Source organism: Perognathus longimembris, chromosome 4 (genome assembly GCF_023159225.1).
Source record: "Perognathus longimembris pacificus isolate PPM17 chromosome 4, ASM2315922v1, whole genome shotgun sequence".
Taxonomy (NCBI): Eukaryota; Metazoa; Chordata; class Mammalia; order Rodentia; family Heteromyidae; genus Perognathus; species Perognathus longimembris.
Window position 1 is genome coordinate 85,601,718 of NC_063164.1, and position 19,772 is coordinate 85,621,489.

The following is a 19,772-nucleotide window of genomic DNA, read 5'->3' on the forward strand; positions in this document are numbered from 1 at the left end:
CGGCGCGGTGCACCGGGTTCCCTTTGCTCTGCCTTTTTATTCGGACCTGAGAGAAGCCAAGCTCTCTCTCTCAAAAAAAGTGAATCAATAGGATTATTTATGTGTCTATTACTGGAATCCTCTCCAAGATGCTGATTTTGCCGCAAAAAAGGTACTCTTGCTCCCTCAACCCCCTCCTTTCTTTTTGACAGTCAGTTAATAAAGACTCAACAATAAGCAGCTGCCAGTGATGTCATTTGGGACTTTGTCCATGGAGCTTGTATTTACAAGCTCAGAGCAACTACAGAGCCGCAGCCCAGCGAGCAGCAGCAAGTCTCCGCAAATTCGCCCGGGATTCGTGGCAAGACCTCACTACTGCTGCTGATGCTGCCGCCGCTGCTTCTGTCGTTGCTGCTGCTGCAATATGCAGGAAAAACCTAGAGTCTGTCCCTGAGCGGCCTTCTTTGAATGGTTTAAAAATAAACAGAGGATAACGCGGGTGGAGACTTTTAACTGGAGACTGCTGTTGGATTGTTGTAAGTTCCTGCGTCTGTCTCCGGTGATTTGTGTTCACTGAAGCGCTAAGGACAAGTAAGACTTCTTTTTTCTTTTTTAAACTGTTGTAACAGGGTTCCCCCTCCCCTCCTATTTATACAGTTAGCTTTCCTTTTTAAAAGTGAGATGATTTTGTTTATGGATTTATGCAGGCTTTCTCCATAGCCACAGTATGCATTTACTCAACGTAATTACAGTGGGGCTGAAGTTAACTGGGGTTAGGTGGAGTGGGGAGGAGACAGTGTAGACTCTAGGCAGAGGAGAAATGCAGAAGAAGGGACCCAGAACCCTACTTTTGCCTCTGAAGGATGGTAGAGTTTTTTTTTTTTCCCTTGGTGGTGAGAGTTTGTGTTTTATAATAAATGGCAACTAAGGGCAAACTTATTAGGTTGTTCTAGGTTAAGCAGCAAACTATAAAAAACTATTTGTAAATTACCTGATCTGCTAAAAGAGAAAATCTCCCTTTTCTCTCTGGCTGTTTCTGTGATTTTATAGACTTCTAATATGTGAATTTTGCTGTTTATTAGTCTTGTTTTCCCTCTTGACCTGCCTTCTTCCCAATCTCTCCCCCATCTCTCTCTCTCTCTTGTTCATTCATTCTCAGACATTTGTATGAACTGAAAGATACTTTAAAATTGAAATCATTTCTATTAGGATTTCCTTTTGCCCACATGGAGGTGTGGAGGTGTTATAACTGGCTCTCAAAGTAGGCAGCTTGAGTGAGTTAACATATTACTAAAGTTTGAAAACTCAAAACTTTGACACTGGCTTGTCAGTGGGCAAGATCTACATCCTCTGTTTCACTTTCCATGGGACCTTTTAAACCCTGCAAATGTTTTGTGGGGTTTAAATAGAAATGGGAGGGGGGGGTTGTCAGATGCTTCCAGTGTGGGCAAGGACTCCCTCTTATCTCCTCTGCACTGAGGCTCCCAAGTTACTCTCTAAGCCCCCAGATGTTCTACTTATGAGTCTTAGGAACTTTTCTCTGTGGTTTTTGGGGGATATTGCATGTCCTCCTCAGTGCCTGCATCTCAGCCCCTTGAAGCCAGTAGAAAATCACAGCCCATGCCTGCCCTCCAGCTGTGACAGCCCAAGAACAGATTGAAAAGAAGTAGTTTTTCACTAGTCACCTCCTGCACGCAAACTCCATGACTCATGCTAGGAAACCAACTTGCTCCTGAGTTCAGCTGTTCTGTCACCAGCCCAGGAGCCAGACGTGACAGCCCTCACTGCCTTTCACTTAGCAGCCAGTATGGAAAGATCCTAAAATATTCCATGGAGTCCAGAAGTGGCCTCCTCCTACCTATCCGTTATTTCCCAAGTTTTCCATCAGAGACCACTGAACTTGGATGTGTCTTATGGGTTAGAGCTTGGTGTTGTTTACAGAGCTTTGTTTAAAATATGGAACTTCCCACTCAGACATTTTCAAGTTGTTAGTCCAAGATCATCTTCTTACAGAAGTAAAAACCAAGGGGGAAAAGTGATTTTTTCCAGAAGACTCAGCAAAATGATGAAATAAATGCTACTAAGAAGAGTGCTCATTCCTGAATGCATTCCATTTTCCAAGTTCATAAAGATTAGGAAACAAATAGGATCCACACATGATTCACGTGTGTTGTAGGAACAGAGCTGGGGGCAGGTGCACAGATGAAGGCTTTGGCAAAGAGAGAACATTCCAGTTCTGTCTTTGGCTCTGGTTACATATCCCAAAGTTGCTATTTCCCATTGTCTTTGCTAGCAAACCAAATGTAACCCTGTCATTATTTTAGTTGATAGCCTGAAGGCAAGCTAGGCAGCTGCAGCAGTTAGAATAGTTAAGAAAGCATGTTGAGCTAACTACAGGGTTGGGATAGTTAAGGTGTTTTCCCAACTCTGATACAGGTGGTTTCTGTTTTATTTCCCACTCTCAGCCTTCTTTCTCTGGACTATAACTTGCTTTTCTTCTTCCTCTTAAGATTCCTCCTTGCCAGTGAAATCTTCTCAGGTTTTTATTGATCCTTCCTTCCCCCTCATCTCACCACAGCCTGGACCTCAGATGACAGCCGAGAACATTCCTGTTTTCCTTTTCTCTTGGGTCTTTTCCTGATACTTACACTTTGTGGACTCCTGAGGTTCAAGTGATGGCTCATTTCTTTTGTGCCATTATATTTTGTGTCATATTTTACCATGCAAACAGTTCTTGGTCACACAGTTAAGATACATATATCTGTTTCCATCAAAGCAAGGACTATATACTTCCTAGAGCCAGAGTCCCTAGCACAGAGTAATTGTTCAATGAATAATTCTAAATGAGTGAATGAATGGGAGTTTTGGTATGTGAAACTCCCTGGTTCTGTTTGTAGTTGGCAAATCACACTGTGACTATGAAGTAGCTTTAAATTCTTTTTCACTGGGGTAGAAAGACCATGATACCAGACTTGTGAGCACAAACACAGGGTTACTTTGTTTTTCTACTAGTACTGGGGTTTGAATTCAAGGCCTGGATACAGTCCCATAGCATTTTTGCGCAAGGCTAACACTCTAGTTGAACCATACATTTTACTTGTGACTTTTTGGTGGTTCATTGGTGATAAGAGTTTCATGGACTTACCTGCCTCAGGTGACTTTGAATTGAGAGCCTCAAACCTCAGGTTTTTGAATCGCTCAGATTATCTCTGTGAGCAATCAGTACCTGGCCAGGGCTACTTTTGATAGATGCCTATCATTCTGTCCTTTCTCCTTTCTCTCCACTCCCTAGTATGTGCTACATCTGTCCCAGAGGTTCTGACTCACAAGAATATATCAGTGGCAACATGATTGAGGACTTCTACTCTGGAACTCTGCTGGCAACCTCTAGCCTGGCTTCCATCACTTGCTGACTTTATGATTTCCCCCTAATTTAGTTAATCTTAACTGTTTTAATTTCTCACTTTAAAATGTGATTTTTTAAGATGTGCCTTCTTTATGGAAAGATGGAGAAGAATAAAATATATTAACATGGCTAAAATACTTAGCACAATTTTAGGTATAGAATACATAATAATGGGTATTACCTATTGTTTTTTATCTTACTCATTTCTTTCTCCTTTCTCAGACTTAGTCAGAATCTCCAAAGTAGCAGCATCCAGATATAGGTAGAGTTAGCAATCCCTGAGATGATTCAGATGGATCACTTGCTTAGCTTTGTATTCTGTTAGCTGAATATGTTGGTAAGTACTTCTCTACCTTCAAGTTCCTGTGGGAGCCCTGTAGTACTTCCATATGCATCTAGTTTATTCTTCACGCCCTCACTTGTACCTTTTTCCCTCTCATCTATGCAGCTATGACACTCTTCTCCTCACATCCAAGTGTTCCTTCAAGCCATGTGACTGTGGGACAATTGGTTCTTTTTGTAACTCTTCCCTTCTGTCTCTGTGTGTCATGAAAAAAGATCTATGACTTGGTCCCCAGAATGTAAGGCTTACTGTGAATGTTACTGCTTTTTGGGAGCAACTTGTTGAGGAAAGTATACATTCATCCCCACTTGACTTCATATTCTCTACCTCATCCTTTTCCAGCATGACTCCTGGGAGTCTTTTCTTACTCTTCAGTCACATTTATGATCCTGCTCTCTCAGCTGACGTATGCCTGCCCTCCCTCCCACTTCCTAGAGAAGACTATGGCTCTTTGCAATATGGTTTGCTTTCATTTATTCCTGTTTCTCTCAAATCAAGGGATCACACTAGGAGATTCTGCCTGACCTCAGTTGGAGTGTCAAGATTGTATGGCTCCACTAGCAAATATTAATTTAGTTCTTTACAAATTGCCATTGACAACAGATACTAGTGAATTTGACTGAGGTTTGGGTATTGAGTTGCCAAATTTGTAATGCCATGAATAGCCCAGCACCTGGCAAGAGTGTGGCAGGTCCCAATAATTAAGAAAAGGTATGAAAACCTTGTTAGTGGCACTATAACAATCAAGCTTAAGCTGGGTGCTGGTGGCTCATTCCTATAATACTAGCTATTCAGGAGGCAGAGATCTGAGGATCACAATTCAAAGTAGCCAGGCAGGGAAGTTCATGAGACTCATCTCCAATTAACCCATCAAAAAAGCTAGAAGTGGAGCAGTGGCTCAAGTAGTAGAGTGCTAGCCTTGAGTAAAAAAGCTCAGGGACAGTGCCCAGGCCCTGAGTTCAGGGCTAGCACCAAAGATTAAGCTTGTGTATTTAACTTCTTGAATTATTTTATCTTTATAAATTGCTATTGTCTGAATAGTGTATATCAAACATATTTTCCTTGTGTTTTATACGTGATATTTCATTATGATCACCATATTCAATGTCCAAGTAAGAAAAACTGATGTTCACAAAGGCTAAGTGGGGATGTCTGGCTAATTTTCTTTTCTTGTGTGCCAGTCCTAGGGCTTAAACTCAGGGGCTAGGTATAGCCAGGTGCTGCTGACTCACACCTGTAATCCTAGCTACTCAGGAGGCTGAGATCTGAGGATTATGGTTCAAAGCCAGTCTAGGCAAGAAAGTCAACAAGACTTATCTCCAGTTAACCATCAAAAAGCTGAAAGTGGAGCTGTGGTTCAATTGATGGAGTGATGGCCTTGAGCAAAAAGCTTAGAGACAGCCTCCCTCCTCCCCTCAAGACCCTGAGTTAAAACTGCAAGACTGGCATGAAAAAAACAATAATAAAGTAAAGTAAGGTTTCACCCACATTGGAGCTTGGATTGTCCACTTCTTCACAGCTGCTGTGAACTGATTGTATGTAGAGTGATTAATCAGATTAATACTTCTAAGTACCAACAACTTGAACTGGTGATTCACCTGTTCTAGTCTTCAAAAATATCTCAAGTCTATACCCAGTTCTCTGTGTTTTTCTCCCTAGCCTTAGTTTCACCTCAGATATGAATGTGCTTACAGATTAGTTTGTTTATTCTTAAACTTGTACATCACTTTCATTCTTTGCATGGGGATTGGCAAGCTGATCACTAAATTCCATCTTGCCCACACAAAACTCAACTAGAAAGACAAAATTAGAATCAATAGTTTACCACCTGGTTAGTCCTTAGAATTTTTTTTCACAAAAGAAATGGTAGTATTTTGGTGAAACTTTTTCTAAACATCCAGATGGTTTAGGCTGAACATAGGAAAGTCATTGAACCACTTTGCAATGAGGTACCTTACAACCAAGTTTAGTCTTAAGTTCTCTAATTTTTCAAGGCTTAATGCCTTTTGAATTTTGGATTTCCTTAAGAGATGAATCAATCTGTCTATTGGATGCACAGAACATTACCCACAGTGTTTGCAATGCCCCAATACATGTCTAATGAAGTGCATCAGGTCAGTTTAGAAGCCCCAATTACACAAGATAATTCTCAGTAGTTACATAAATTAATCATGGTATTTTCAGGATAAGAAACCAGATTGCTCATCTTAGAAACAAATTTTACTGGATTAGTGATTCCTCTGGGTAGGATTTGGATGCACTCTTAAGAACCCAAGTGGATTGAGTTCAAGAGGAAAGTCCTAACTTCCTTTTGGAGTACAAGCTTGGGTAATAACATGGCAGATAAATATTTTAGTGTTGAAAGAAGAGCTGTTATTTCTGAAATGTGTGAACAAGTGTGAGAATCAAGCTGCATGACTGACAAACTGCTCCACAAAGGGTGCATGCTTCATTTGGCAAATTGAATCCTAGAAATATAGAACTGATCCAGCCCCGTCCAGAGCATATGTCCCCAGTGTTTCCACTGTAAGTACTGCCTTGTAGAAAACATTAACAACCAAAGTAATCCAACTCATACCTTAGAAAACACAACATACTAAAGCCTTATACATTAATATAATAATAAACATAAACCTTTATACATTAATATATACAAAATATTAGTACCAAATGACAGTGCTGAGATATGTACACACACACACACACACATACACCATGGAACAATCTTGCAGCATTGCAACTCACCTTTACCTAGCCCATTTCTCAGTCGTATTCTTTGGTGGCACTCATTTTCTGCTCTTTTCTGTATTTTTAAAGTAATGTTTTCCAGCGGTTTATGTATAATATAAATTATTATTTCCTATGAAAGATAGTATCTTTCCCATAATTTCCCTATTCTTCATTATAATCATATTATAGTTTTGATCAAATGTGTATTTAGTGCCTATTTTTGATGTAATTGTAAATGTAATCATCCTTTAGTTTCCACTAAGGATTGGTCCCTAGATCAAGGACCCCTGGAAGAGGCCAAAATCCATGGATGTTCAAATTCCTTCTAAATAAAATAACACAACACAGGATTATAATTTATATTGTCTTTCCATACACTTTAAATTCTAGATCAGTTATAAAACTTAATTCAATGTAAATGGTTGGAAATAATTCTTTTTTTTTTTTTTTTTTGCCAGTCCTGGGCCTTGGACTCAGGGCCTGAGCACTGTCCCTGGCTTCTTCCCGCTCAAGGCTAGCACTCTGCCACTTGAGCCACAGCGCCGCTTCTGGCCGTTTTCTGTATATGTGGTGCTGGGGAATCGAACCTAGGGCCTCGTGTATCCGAGGCAGGCACTCTTGCCACTAGGCTATATCCCCAGCCCCGGAAATAATTCTTTATACTTCTATGGAATGAGAACAAAATGAAAATGTCTGTACATATTGGCTACACACCCAGTTTTTTTTTCCAGAATATTTTCAATATACTGTTTGTTAAATCTTCAAATGTGGAACCCCAGGTAGAGAAGGCTGGCTATACTGAATCATTATTGAACTAATGTTAAACCATTTTATGATCACACTTCCTTTCTTTTAAAAATATTTCCCTGTAAATATTGTCTCATGTAAAAATTCACCTAGTTTGTTAAGACCACATGGTCACAATAGCTCAGGTGCTCCAACAACCCTTTGACAATGTGTCAAAATAATCTCCCTTGAAACCTTCTTATCCTACAAACAAGTCACCATACACTTGTTTTTCATATTGTCAGTTGTCAAACAGGAGGAGTTGATTATTAATTGTTTCATATTTGGAGCAATTAAAAATGCCTGCATCCAATGTGTCTTATATTTAATTATATTCACATTTGTGTAAGCAGAAGTGATCTGCTTTATTAAGGTGGTAAATAATATTTAAAATTTATTTCTGTGGTCCCATGAACAACACCATTTTAATATAAGAAATATCCTTCTTTCTGAGTCCCTTTGACATCTAGCATAATGAGGAAAAAAAGGAAATGACACTTTGTGCAATGTCATTTTGGGAGTAGATGAATGAATGTCCACTCAGAATGACATTTACTTTTTACCCTTCTTCATTTTCTCTCACTCTCTCAGCCAAGATTTGTAGAGTCAAAAATATGATGTATTTGGTTATTGGGAGTATTTAAAATAGCCTTACCTTCTGAGATCGTGGTTTTGGGGACTACCAGCAGAGGGCCTTGTTAAACTAAGTAAAAATTCTCATACAGACCAATACTCAATAGTTTCAGCCACTCAAAAGTCACGAGTTTAAGAATTTCTGATCAGTAGCAATAAGACTACTAAAATGATTTTTTTACGTACATTGTATTTATAGTTCTTTCTTTATGGATAAAGTAGACATATTAGCTTTTACTGTTTACTTAGTAGAAATTAGAGCAATTGGATAGATCATTAATAGTTCCAGCAAACCAGGCCTTTGGATAGCTGGTCATAAAATCTATAGTGACCTTTCCTTTTTTTTCTTTTTCTTTTTTTTTTATTTTGGTTATGGGGGCAGGAGATGAGGGGTGAAATACTAGAGTTTGAATTCAGGGCTTCTTGCTTGCTAGGCAGATATATTCTCACTTGAGCCAAGCCTCTAACTCTTCTGGCTCTGGTCGGTTTTTAGATGGGATTTTGCTTTTTACTTGGGTGGGCCTAGACCATGATCTTCCTATTACCTTTCTCATAATCACTGGTATGAGAGTAAGCTACCACATCAAGCCCTTTCTGGTGCTCTGGGATCTCAGAAACTTGTCGACTGGATTGGCCTTGAACTATGAGTCTTCCAAGTGGTGCCATTACACCCATTTCATGGAGTCCTTTCTTTTGGAGTGTGTGTGCCGGATTCTTGACCTACTAGTTGCAATCAAAGGTCAGCTATTGAATATGAAGAACAGAAATGAAGGCTCTCAATGTAGCTTGCTTTCAACATTTGGATTGAGAAACCCTGAAAATAGGGCTCCTAATCCCTGCGAATGGTTCAGATCATCACAAATGTTGGCATGCCCTCCATTTTGGAGACAGGAAAAGAGAATGTGTATGTTGAGAACCAGGTGAGAATCATAGTCTGTTTTTCTTATTTCCATTAGGAGACAGGTGTGGAGTGGTTAGCTGGCATCTAAAGTCATTCAGCAGAGCAGCACAGAGACGTTTTCATCTACTTCTCTTACCCAGTTTTCTCTGTAGGAAGTTCCTTCCCCCACTTTTATCCTCTTGTGGACACCTTCTCCTCAGCAATGGCTTCCTGAGGAAGGCCTTTCCTCCTTCTCATGTCCTCTGCTGAGTCTACCTCCCTGTTTTTCATAGTTCTTATCACTAATGAAATTACACATATGATGGACTATTGGATTAAGCAACTATCCGCAGTGAGGTGAGATATATCGTGAAGGCAGAGCCTGTGTCTGTCCTCTTTAGTATTATGGTCTCAGTACTTAAAACATAGATAAACATAAGCAAGTTTTCTGAAATTTAGATTAACTTTCTCCTTGCCATTTTTATACTTAGGAAATGTTCAGTTGTAACTCAGCTGATGACATTCAAATATGGCATTCAAAAATCTCTCCTTCCTTCCTCCTCCTCCCCACCTCCTCCTCCTCCTCCCCTTTCTTCTCTTTCTTTCCTTAATCCCACTTAAGCCTTGCCTCTACCCCTTTTCTCTGTTTTAAAAGTTATTTTTAGGTAGGGTTTTGCATTTTTGCCTGTGCTAGCCTGGACTGCAGTCCTAATTCCGGCCTCCTGAGTAGCAGGGACCACAGATGTGGGCCACTGTGCCAGTCTATTTAGCTATCTTTCAGTGAGAAAGAGAATTGCTATTTATTTATAATAATGCAAAGATAAATGATCCTGGTATTTATCCAATGAGAACTTTCTAGGTCGGAGAATTAGTGAATAACAATGGATAGGGAGTCCCTGTTTTCACTTGTTATCAGTGATGGTAGAAGTGCAGGTACAGGAATATGTCAGAAGCTGAGTAAGGGCTAGGAATTTATTCCCCAGTAGCCTACACAGTGTGAATACCTTTTCCTGAGAGGCTGTATGGTATACTGGAAAGATCAGATATTTGCAGTCAGTTAATACAGATCAAGTAATAGAAGATAGCTCCTACCCACAATGCACTTAACTCTTGAACATCCCAGAGTGCCAGTCTCTGCTCTCAGCTCTATTGACTTTGGCTGTGAATTTAAACCTCACTGAGTTTGCTTTCCTTTTCCATGAAATGTAGACATATCAGTTTCATTAGTATTTATTGAGTATTTATAATGGGTCTGGCCTTGTGCTTTTCTGAGATAGATGTTATTATTAATCCTGTTATGCCGATGAGCAACCAAAGAACCAAGAAATCAGTTTCTTTCCAATTACAGCAGAACTTTGAGCCTGATACTTAGATTGAATTACCTCCTTATAGGATCACTATGAGGATTAAATGAGTTAAAATACATGGTAGACCTGCACCAAAAAAAAAAAAAAGGGATTCGAATGCATGGTGACCTTTTTTTTTTAAAAAAAGAATTACTGGCCATTTTTTTCTGGGAGGATATGACCAGCCCTTGTAAAATGGTGACTCTTAGACAGGACTGAGATACAGGAGGAATAATGTGTGTTTCTATCTCAGGGACTTGTTTCTCAATCCTGATGTCAATGTCAAGAGCTCATTTCCTCATTATTTTGGAATAAACAAGTATTTGCAGCCCCAAACAGCTACCAAGAAAACTGTCCCCTCCCCTGTACCTGCCTGAGTGAATTCAATTCTGATGTTACCATGTGGCCACAGCGTTCATTGCTTGACACATGGCATCTGATGTTTTGATGCTTCTGTCTGCATTACCTCCACATTTTGCTTGGTAAAATTGCCCCAAACCTGTGGTTGTGTCTCCAGTTGCATAGTACTTCTTTAAGGAAGTATGATGGAACCAAGTGACAGGGAATAGGAAGGGTGTATTTAATGTCTGGCTCCTTTGGAGGGGGTATGTATTTGTTAACCCATTTATATAATCCTGAGTCATTTTATCTAGGTGCCTATTTCCTTTTCCCCATCTCTCTCTTTAGTCAATTTATTTCTCACTTTTCTATCTTTACCTCTTCCCAATTGTTACCTCATCTCTTCTTCAGATTTTGTTTTAAAACCTTGGTTCTTCTCCCTCTTTATCTTCATTTCTTTCTCCTTCCTCTCTTCTTCCCTCCTTTTATTCAAGCAGAGGATGGCCAGTGTTTCTCAATGAATCAGGGGTCAGAGGAAAAGGACACCATTATAATCTCGTCTACTTCTCTGGAAACATCAAATGCTCCAGGGTCCCATTACAATGTAAATCCTGTTAAACAAAGAGCATAGTCCAATTCCATTCCAAAGGAAAAAAAGAGCCCAGGAGGAGTCTGGCAGCTTGGTAGGTGGGGAGTGATCTGGAGAGCAAACAAATTGACCCTCCTTGTAAAATCCTGCCACAAGCCAGCTGTAGTATGTGAGAGCCAGTGGCCCAATCTGCAAAGTGAAAGGGGAGATCAGATGGTCTCAAGGGTCTCCTGGTACTGTGATCTCGTTATTCCTAGTCATACGATGGTTGCAGCCAGAAACTCTCAACATGGGCAATTATAGCAACAAGGAACAAAACCCCTCCTCCAGGTCAGTTAACTTGGGACTGGGCTAGTTGTGGACATCCTGAGATTGGTGTCTATGTTCCCTAGAAATCCCCTGTTTTTCCCAGAGTGCCAAAGTGATTCGTCACTGCACAAGGCTTCTTCACAACAGATGTTCGAAGATCACCCTTGAAAGGGTGTTTCTCCAAAGCATCTAATTATAACCTCTACAGAAGATTAACAGATGTTATAATTGTCTTTTCCCTTTGATTAAATAGTTTCTGCATGAGTAGTTTTCTTAGATTTTGTTTCTCTGTTTTGCATGATCTTTATAAAGACCTGACATGTGTCTTCAATTTTCTTGAGCTAGTTTCTCAACGGATTTGCTAAGAATTTTTGCAGATTCATAATTTCTTCTCGATCATTTGGTCCTACATGCTTGTAGAGATAGAAAAGTTGTAAAAATACAGCCGTTAAAAAGGTAACTGAGTGTAGTGTGACTTGAAGCCCTTCTGTTTGTGCTATTGGTCTATGGACGTAACTAAACCCCATGGATATTCTCTAGGAAAATTTGTTAAGTAAGTGAGCAGAGAGAAAACAACATTTGTGATGGTTATGTGAAGGTGTACAGATTGCCCTGGCACTGTTTGGGAAAGATAAGCGACCAACTAGATGTCTATGCTAGTCATCAAAAATATTGCTTTCATTCCATAGTTTAGAAGCCACATTTCTTTTTTTCCCACTAGGAATGTGTTTTGTGTTCTATCGCCATTCATCTCCCCTTTCAATGAGCACATGAGGAAGGGCATTGCCTTTAACTTCCCATAAATTAGAAGGCTTCTTTCTCATTTTCTCATTGTTCACATAGCTTTCTTCCTTGAACATGGAAAATTATTGGGAAAGGATTCAGCCATTAAGTCAATTTACAGAAAATAAAGGCAAGAAGAATGAAACGAAGAGTTACCTGACAGACTTTTAGAGGGGTCAACTTTAAAAAGTGTCTCTGTCTTTTTCATTTGTTTATGTGATTCATCTATATTACTGGTTTAATATATTTTCCATTCTCATTTTTGTGTAGCAGTCCATTTTGTGACTATACCACAATATATTCTTCTAGTATTGATGAGGACTTGAATGGTTTCCAGATTAGGACTATTATAATTAGTGCTGTTACAAATATTTTATAATATCTCTAGGTGAACAAATGTACAAATACATGGAGTGTGTGTGTGTGATTTCTACATGACAATCTTCCAAGATGTTTGTACAAATTTATATTCCTGCTAGTAGTATATATAAAAGTAAAGGTGAGTTTTAATTAAAGGGACTAGCTCTACCCATTTAATGTAGAATTTAAGAAATTATGAATACCATTTCAAATAATTTAGAAATTCCCAGAAAGAAGATGTGACCTTATGAAACAGATCCTTATTTCTGAAAGTCTTTAGGCATTGATGGAATGGCTTCCCCTAAGCAGAAAGGTGAGCTAGGCCAAGGATTCCAATGCCTTTTCCCTTTGTACTCTTAACACAGTAAGTTCCGTGGAAACTAGAAGATGACTGAGCTCTAATGAGGTCATCACAGCAAACCAGATGGTCAGATTGTAGGTGAGAAGACTTAAGTAAACAGGGGCAATTGCACCAATAATGTAATAATGCTGTCTCTGTGAGTGGGGGCAGAGACCTCTCCCTAGAGGGAGATAGTCCTATGGGCTTAAACAGGAAGTGATGGAATTGAATGGGTTGCTGTATCAAGAGGTAGAAAAAAGGAGAGCAGTTTGCATGCAACAGCAGGTTTACTATAGAGTACAAATGGAACATAGGTCATATAATTTATTCTACTGAATCTTTGGAACTAATTATGAGAACCATAAAGCAAAAGCAAAAAATCAAAGCACTCAAGCAAGGCTGACAGTGATCAGGCAATATTTGTAAGAAGCCCTGGAGAAAGTTGTTGCACAGGAAGGTGGGCAAATGATGCACATCAGCGTAAGAACAAAGCAACCTTTCTACAAGTCTACTTGGAGGCTCTGAAGTACTTCAAGTTTTGTTCCTTTTTCCTCCATGTCATGGTCACTCTGATTCCTAACTTGTTCATATTTTTGCCTTATTTTTCTCACTTCTCATACAACAATTGATAGTGCTTCTTCCCAGTCAATCTCTGTTATGGACACCCTATTCACCAGCCCTAGGTACAGTGCCTCATTGAACTCTGTTCTCATTGATGATTTCTCATTGAATCAGCAAGGCCGATACGTTTCATACATAGTAAATGCATCTACCCATTTTATTTTACTCATTTTTTTTTGTTTGTATACTGGTCCTGGGGCTTGAACTCTGTCTGGACAGTCTCCAAACATTTTGCTCAAGGTTGGTGCTCTGTCACTTGCGCCACAGCTCCACTTTTGGCTTTTTGGCAGCTAATTGGAGATAAGAGTCTCATGGACTTTACTGCCTGGGATGAGTTTGAATTGCAATTGTCAGATCTCAGCCTCCTGAGGTAGCTACAATTGATTACAAGTGTGAGCCACCAGCATCCTGACTCTTGTACCATATTTTGATATGGTCTTATTTCATGATTTGTATGTAACGACATGAGAAGTATATGTCAGTACTAGACACTGGATAGAGATTCCTAGGACATCTGTGATTATATCCTTTATTTCCTTCACTGCCAGTAAGTATAGAATCAAATTTGCAAGTTTAATTTCCATATATGAACTTTATTGGCTGATAAATTCTGCATATTTGCAGAGTTCTATTCTCTCAATTACATTTTGTGGTAGGTAGAATTCTGTAGTAGACCCCAAGATCCATTCTGCTGTTGGACTTGCTCATGGTTTATGATTCCTTCCCCTTGAGTGGAGCTGGAACGGAGACGAAGACAATTATCTCTCTTCTGATCAACAGGCATAGTATATCAAAGGTGGATGGATATTTGCAAATGGGATTGAGGTCCTTAATTAGTTTGCTTTGGGTTAATAAAAAAGAATTTGTTTTGGCACTAATATAGGATTGTACTTTGTTATGTGGCCAAACTCTTGGCCATTTCTTCTCTCTTTTATTTATTTAGTTTTTTTGCTTCAATTTGTTGTTCAGATAGAATACCACATTTGGTCAATCTCTGACCTCAATCCTCCTGACTCTGCCTCCTGAGTAGTTGTGCTTACAAGTTTGAACCTTCATATTGAGCCCTAGGAAATATTTTAAGATAGTCTTGAAGTGAGAGGCTTGACGCTTCAGAGAATCTCCTTCCAGCTTTGATGAAGCAAGCCACTGAGTTTTCTAGCTATAAAGACATGAATTCTGTCAACCACATGAACTCAAAGAGGAACCCAGTGCCACAGAGGAGACCTGAGGCCTAGCACCAACTCATTTCAACTTTGTGAGCAGAACAAAGTTTCCAGTGGAGTGACCTCAGACTTTTCATCCATGTGAGATAAAAGATGTATATTATTAACTTTTTTTACATTTTTTTCTTTATTGTCAAAGTGTGATACAGAGGGGTTACAGATTCATATGAAGGGCAGTGAGTACATTTCTTCTACTTGGTACTTCCTCCCTCAGCCCCCCCCCTTCCCCCTTTTCCCCCAAGAGTTGTGCAGTTGGTTTATACCAAATGGTTTTATGTTGCTTTTTTAATGGTTTGTCTTTTTGTTCTTTGTCTTCTTGATTTTGGTATTCCCTCTCCCTTCCCCAGTTCTAGTGTCCAGGGTACTCAGATGTGATACAGTGGTGGTGAGGGTACAGCCACAAGGAGTAAGAGAGAAACAAAACTAAACAAACCAATCATTTAAACAAACAGACAAGGAAAAAGAGAAAAATGAGTTCACATGGCATGTTGAGAATAATTACAACAGCGGTATAACTCTTGTTTCTGTAACATGGAGTTAATTTCACTTGGCATCTTCTTATGTGGTCATATGGTGTAGTTATTGGGGTATTTTGATCTTCTACCATGACTAGCCTATTCATGTACTAGCTATTTCCTATGAGGGACACCATAGGGTTTATGTTTCTTTGGGTCTGGCTCACTTCACTTAGTATAATTTTTTTTCTAAGTCCTTCCATTTGCTTACGAATGGGGCAGTGTCATTCTTTCTGATGGAGGCATAGAATTCCATTGTGTATATGTACCACATTTTCCTGATCTACTCGTCTGCTAAGGGGCATCTCAGTTCCATGTGTTAGCAATGATGAGTTGTGCTATGATGAACATAGTTGTGCTGGTGGCTTTAGTGTGGTCTTGCTTGAAGTCTTTTTGGTAGATGCCCAAAAGTGGGTCTGCTGGGTCGTAGGGGAGCTCTATGTTTAGCCTTCTTAGGAACCTCCACACTGCTTCCCAGAGGGGTTGAACAAATTTGCATTCCTACCAACAAAGTAGTAGAGTTCCCTTGTGGCCACATCCTCTCCAGCATTTGTTATTAGATTTCCTGATAATAGATTCTTACTGAGGTGTTATTATTTTAAGCTGAGAAAATTATGGTCATTTGTTTCATAGCCACAAAGAGCTAAATTTTCCACTTGCAACTATTTCCATTTCTTTAGCCTTTTAATTTTATGTGAAGCCTTATTAATGCTCTTGTGATTTAGTTAAAGTGGAATGGATGAGGGGCTGGGGATATAGCCTAGTGGCAAGAGTGCCTGCCTCGGATACACGAGGCCCTAGGTTCGATTCCCCAGCACCACATATACAGAAAACGGCCAGAAGCGGCGCTGTGGCTCAAGTGGCAGAGTGCTAGCCTTGAGCGGGAAGAAGCCAGGGACAGTGCTCAGGCCCTGAGTCCAAGGCCCAGGACTGGCCAAAAAAAAAAAAAAAAAGTGGAATGGATGAAGCAATACATCTAGAACGTCCTAAACCTCCTCCCTTTCAGTCTGGGCTGACTAGTGACAGTGCTCTCCTCACCTTAGGTTCCTTCCTAACACCCCCCCCCCCCACATACACAGACACACAGACACACACACAGACACACAGACACACACACACACAGACACACACACAGACACACACACACACACACACACACACACACACAGAGCCTTCCTGCACCAGGAATCCTGGCTTATTACTTTAGACCTTACCAGATGGTCCTGTGGGACACTGCGATTTGGCCCCTGTTATCGTGTCTCACTTGTACCCATCAGGTCTCTGTATATCTGTGTGTGATTTATTGTCTATATAGTACTTAAATCTCTAAACTTTAAGCCATATTTATAGCTCACTCCTAGCCTGAGCAGCATATTATAATTTCTTTATTGAATTTGGACCCAGACTTTATTTTCCCACTTATATCTTCCCTTTGGCTTTACCTCCTCATTTTAGTTTGTTATTGTTGCATATGTATTATTTCTAAGTAATCCCCAATCCTTGGGCAAAAACAGGGATGACATTGGAAGTAAGTAAAAACCAGAAAACCAATGTACTATCCCCTCACACTTTATTGCATAGAAGTATTGTTTTCCTGGAAGCAGTGATACTTTCTACAGCATGGTTCTGCCTTTTTCTTTTTCTTTCGTTCCTCCCTCATCAAACCTTCTCCAGGTAGGGCACCTCGAATCAGGTTTCAGAAACCTCATGATTCATGTTTAGAGCAATAAGGAAAAGTTCTTTTTTGTACATTAGTGCTCCTTCCTCTGCTTTCTCCTCCTCCTTCCCCTTTTCCCACTCCCTTTTCATTCTTTTGGAGCACTGAACCAAGAATTGTTCATTTTCCTTGAGCCTAGTGTTCTAGGCTAGTAAAATGTGCAGATCATGTTGAAGAATGAAGAGGAGGCCTTGCTGTCTTTCAGGGTGTTTTATCTGCCTGAAATTGCTTTCTACCATGAAGTGTGTCTTGTCTTCTGCATTGCCTTCCCCCTTCCAGAGCCCCTTTGGATGTGCTGCATTTGGGGCAGCCACAGTGCTCTATTCCACAGCTCATATTCCATGACGTACTCCCAAATGCTAGAGTTCTGCTGGTATCTGGTGAACCAAGCACAATTGAGAAAGGTGGCAGCTTTATCACACACAGTGGAAAATGCTGTGGTGAAGTTCACAACACAGCCATTGTGTAGAATCAGAAGAATGGTCCTCCTCTAAAAGCTTTCTTTAAGTGCTCACTGTTGTTATGAAAGCAGTGATGAATCATTTGATGCTGTCTGTTGGTATGTCTGACTCCTTGTTATTTCAGCAAATCTGTTTATTGAGCATATGCTGAAAAGTGAGCATGCATTTTGCCTTTGGTTTTGTCTTGAATGTGTTTACCTCTCTCTGAAGATCTGAACAGAGCATGTGTGCATGGTTAAAATGTGTGCTGTGTTAAGTGTGTATGCACACTTCCTTGCTTGTGCAGGGAAACACATTTATTTGAGTGTTGCTGATGTCCTGTCTGCTATTTTAGCTAGAAAAAAAAGAACGTTATCTGATTCATCCTCAGATTTCCAAATTTAAGTAACTGGATTAAAAAATTACCATATCACACCAAAGGAATTCCAGAATACTTAATGTGTCATATTGATATTTTCTACTGAAATCAATACTATACATATATCTTTTGATAGAGAAGACTGTCATTTTTCACTAAATTCTTTTGAGATTATCTTTAAGCCATTATGAGTCTTTTTACAGTAAAGAGTTTGGAATACAAATCTCCCTTCCCTCTCCTTTCTATACTATGTTCTTTATAAGGATACAAAATGCTCCCACATGACTTCAATAAGTTGATTTTTTCCCTTGGAAGTACTGGAGTTTTAACTCAGAACCTTATGCTGCACTCTACTATGTAAGCCAGGCTTCCATTCTATTTTTGCCTTAGTTTTTACATAGCGTGTTGTGTTTTTCTTCAGGGATAATCTTATAACTCCATTCTCCTACCTATAACTTCTTGCTTGATGGAGACCCTAGATAGGTGTCCCATGTTTGGTTGTTGAGACAAGGGTCTTACTAGCTTTTTGCCTTGGCTGGCCTTGAACCTTGGCTCTCTCAATTATTGCCTTGAGGATGACAGGCATGAACCATCTGGCCAGCCCTTGACTTTTGCCTCTCAGGCCAGGTAAATATATAGTTAATAGAGCTCATGGAAGCTTATTCACCACAGATCTTAGAGCTAGCATCTAGTGGTAGAAGGTGTTAATTGTGGTATGATAGCCACTGAAGCCTGTCCTTATGGGACAGCAGAGCCCATAGGCAGACCCACAACTCATTAAATTCTGCACCATGATGTCATCAACTGAAATAAATAAACACATAATTTTAGAGATTATACAGGTCTTTATGTTACTCTGTTACTCTCTCTTTCTGTTACTCTCCAGCTGTATTGTACTGAGGAAAGTAGGGGCTTATGAGAGTTTGTTAGTTTCCACTAAAAGCAGCTTGCGCTCTGCCAACCCATTTCCAAAATTTCTGCATCTTCTGTTTCATCATCTTCAGACAGAACTGAACACAAAACTGCAAAGCAGAAAGTTTAATATTCTAACACCATTGGAAGTTATATGAAGAAAATGACAGTTTTACTCTTACGTGCTTTATACTAGTTATCTCTGCTTCTCAGTTCTGTGATGGTCTTCTTTTTTTGTTGTTGTCCTTCACAAAATCGGTGGTATAGGTTGATTGTGGGATATCATGACAGGTAAAGGCTGGATCCCTAGAAGATGGGGGTGGCGGGGGGAAACTTTATGAATCAGACCTAGCAGGATGAAATAGGTCACTCAGGACATGCCATTGTCTCCCATCCCATCCATTCTTCATGTTTCCTGTCTACCATAATGTAATTATTCCATTAGGCCCCTCAATTCCTAGATGGATTAAAACCTCTTATCAAAACTGTGGGTGGAAGAAACCTTTCCTCTTTTTAAATTGCTTATGTCAAGCATTCTGTGACGGCTATTGGAGAGCTGACTGGCATAGTCAGATAAGGACTTTTCATAAGCCGTTGTTTGCTAAGAGACCCAAAGCAGTTTCCCCTTCCGGCATACTCTTAGATTTTCACCACGGTCTAGAATTATACTAAAGGTAAGGTTGTGATTGGAAATGCACAAAGGATTCTGAGTTAATGTCATTGATCAAAATGACATCTAAGTACATTATTTCATGGCCCTGGATATATTTTTGGATTTTTTTCCCTTAGTGCTGAGGATGAAGCTTCGTGCATCATGATTGCTAAGCAGACAGTCTTCTGCCACTGAGCTACATCCTCAGACAGGATGCTTGAGTGATTTTGTTCTGAAAGGAAACTGAACCACTTTTGGGAAGTTGTAGGCATCCTCTTTTGCCATTCTGAGTTGAAAATATAAAACATCAGTGGAGCAGACAGGGAGAAAGAAGACTGATTTGAATTAAGAAAAAATTTAGTGTATATTCAAGAAGAGAGGGCACCTTTAGCTATTTATCCTGGAAAAGTGGTTTCATTTATGCAAAGAGGCACTCACAAAAATGCACACTCTAGCATCATTTATATAGTGATAAATTATTGATGTCTAA

General features: G+C 39.7%; 1 protein-coding gene across 2 annotated transcripts in view; it reads left to right on the forward strand.

Moving 5' to 3' along the window:
- The first annotated feature begins 336 nt into the window (after positions 1–336).
- Nckap5 (NCK associated protein 5) overlaps positions 337–19,772 on the forward strand; it is a 786,161-nt gene continuing 766,725 nt past the window's right edge. For both annotated transcript variants that reach the window (XM_048345601.1, XM_048345602.1), the window contains exon 1: positions 337–570. The gene's annotated coding sequence lies outside the window, so the exon portion shown is untranslated. The remainder of the gene's footprint in view (positions 571–19,772) is intronic.